General features: G+C 35.8%; 1 pseudogene; it reads left to right on the top strand.

The window, feature by feature from the left end:
• The first annotated feature begins 1,600 nt into the window (after nt 1-1,600).
• Nucleotides 1,601-2,373, top strand: LOC148920702 (uncharacterized; annotated as a pseudogene).
• Nucleotides 2,374-3,110: the final 737 nt, after the last annotated feature.

Here is a 3,110-nt window from a genome sequence, read left to right as displayed (position 1 = left end):
AGAGAGAGGGTTTTGTTCGAGTGAGAAAGGGTTACCTCAAATGACACGACCCGACCAAAATTCCCCTTTGGAATTTGAGCCGAACCCTACGCGTGTCCGACACCTAGTAGGTGCAGAGCACACTTGACCAATTTGCCCTTCTAACAAAATCTAAAGTTTCTTTAGAGTTTGACTTTTGCCGAAAATTCGGCAGAGTCTCCCGTATAAATTGCTCATTTCCAAACTTTTCCACCTATACAACAAGCAATATAAATAACCACAACCATTCAGCATGCACAATAATAGAATTCATGCAACCAAACCTCAAATCTTTATGTCATCAGGCCTCTTTAAATCAAACAAATTGTTTTGCCAACTGAAATTGATCCCAACTTTTGGAACAACATAACTTAACTGAATAGCCTTTCAATCACTTCGTCTTGCGACTGCATCTAGTAACTCTAGGTTGCCTACGTACCCTTAACAAGGGATCAAGCCACACGTAGTTCTTTCCTTTTGTTTTATTGACAAGTTATGCATTCAACTCTTATGTTTACCACATGTTTTACAAAATCATATAAGAAAAGAAGTTAAAAAGGAAAATAAAATAGAGGAGAATAACTTTTAAATTGGAAAGAAACACAAGGAGAACAAAACAGGTATAGAAAATTAAGTACCGACATGGTAAAATAAAACTTCACTTAAGAAAATAATCGTAAATTATACGAAATCCTTAAAACTTAGAAAACCCATAATCCTTGTCTCTTAAGTATGAGGTGGTGGCGGTGGGAGTGAAGTGGTGGAGGTGGTGGCGACAGTGGTGGGGCCAGCTGCAGCGATGATGGTGATTATGCTGGCGTTGGCGGTGGTAGTGGTGACGTTGGGGGTGATGGTGAGGCTAATAGTAGGGGTGGTAGTGGTGGTGGAGGCAGTGGCAATCGGGGTGATGGTGGTGGTGATGGTGATGGTGATGGTGATGGTGATGGTGTTGAAGATGGCAGTGGTAGTGGTTGCCATTGGCAGACCCAATGAAGGACTACTATGGGCAAGTGCCCACACTTACAAAAACATTGCAGTTGTAAAATCCAAGCCAAACTCTTTTTTATTTTTCTTTTTTCTTATGTCTTTCTTAGGTGGAGCCCCCACATGGCCCATCTAATACATACACTTTAAGCCCGAAGCTTATATTAAAAAAATAAAAATCCTATGGTATAAAAGAATAATAGAGATCCCACCAAGTTCACTCATTCTGTAATTTTGTGGAGAACTTAGTTGCCAAACTCGTTATTTCACAAAAGTCTGTAGCCAAACAAAAAATCAAACTCACTACTTCAATTGATTTTACAGGCTAGTACTTAGTTGTTTTTTAACAAATTAATTTCATTATATTATTATGTATATGCATTTTATTTGTAATGATGATTATTATATATATATATATATATGTCTTGGTGAAAAATAATATAAACTATCTATGACAGTTATGGAAAAATATTTTAAAAGAAAATCCAAGTTGGAGTTGCCATGACCTATTGGGAGAAGTGATGATAGTTCAAAGCAAAGTCATATAGAAATCAATATGTCAGATCTTCATTCTTATCTTGATTTATGAACTCGGATATTAGATTACAATATGAATATTCGAGATGAAATTAGAAGAGCTTACTTATAAAAAGGCCCTTGTCAGCCTAGAAATCATGACTTCCCTCAAAAGAAATTTGGAAAAGAGTCAAGACGATTCAACCCGGCATGGTTTGATGAATTCCCTTATTGGTTGGAATATGGCATCCAAGAAGATGCTACATTTTGCTTATGTTGTTACCTTATTAAAACAAATTTGGCAGAGAAAGTTGGAGGTGACTCTTTTTTTGGTACAGATTTTTCAAATTGGAAGAAAAATGAAAGATTTCAAGTTCATGTTGGAGGTCCCAACAGTTCCCATAACAAGCTCTGAAAAAATGTCAAGCCTTAATGAATGAAAAACAACATATTGAAAATGTTTTTAATAAGCACACACATCAATCACGATTTGACTACAAAATCAGATTGAATGCATCTCTTGATTGTATTAGATTTCTTCTACGGCAAGGTCTTGCCCTTCGTGGCCACGATGAGTCTGAGGATTCAAGCAACCAAGGTAATTTTCTTGAGCTTTTGCAATTTCTTGTTGATCACAATGAGGAAGTTAGAGTTGTTGCTTTGAAAAATGCTCCTGAAAACCTCAAAATAACTTCACCTAAGATTTAGAAAGACATTGTAAATGCTACAGTAGTTGAAATAATTGATGGTATTATTAGAGATATGCATGATGCATTCTTTTCTATTTTAGTTTATGAATCAATAAAGAGCAAATGGTTGTTATGTTTCGTTATGTACACAAGAAATGATGTGTGATTAAAAGTTTCACAGGTATTGACATTTTACAAGTACCACAACTGAGTCACTTAAAGCAAGTATTGATGCATTATTTTCTAGACATAAATTGAGTATGTCCAAATTACGAGGTCAAGATTATGATAAGGTCAGTAATATGAGTGGAGAGTTCAATGGTCTGAAGACACTTATTGTGAGGGAGAATGAGTTTGCTTACTATGTTCACTGTTTTGCATATCAACTTCAGCTGGCTATTATTGGTTTGGCAAAAAAACACAGCCTCATAGGTGCTTTCTTCACCTTAGTTTCTAATGTGGTAAATATTGTTAGAGCATCATCTAAGCGTCGTGATATTCTTTAGGATAAGCAAGCTCCCAAAGTAGTTGAAGCACTCACCAATGGGGAGCTTTCTAGTGGGAAAGGTTTAAATTAAGCAACAACGTTCATGTGATACACGTTGGGGCTCATATTATGGTACGTTGATAAACTTTATTACCATGTTCTCATCTACAGTTGATGTGCTTGATGAAATTGCAAATGATAGATTGACTGTTGATTAAAAAACATGAGGCATTTATACTGCTAGAATTAGTGCAATCATTAGATTTTGTATTCAGTTTGCATTTGATGAGGAATATACTTTGAATTACAAATGCATTGTCAAAAGCCTTACAGAGGGATGATCAAGATATTGTGAATGCCATGGATTTAGTTGAATTATGTAAGCAACAATTCATGAAGATGAGGGAGAATGGATG

The sequence above is a fragment of the Prunus mume genome, linkage group LG1 (assembly GCF_029339155.1).
Source record: "Prunus mume cultivar Tortuosa linkage group LG1, ASM2933915v1, whole genome shotgun sequence".
NCBI classification, from domain to species: Eukaryota; Viridiplantae; Streptophyta; class Magnoliopsida; order Rosales; family Rosaceae; genus Prunus; species Prunus mume.
The sequence above is the reverse complement of the archived record's forward strand: the minus strand, read 5'-3'. Positions and strand labels throughout refer to the sequence as shown.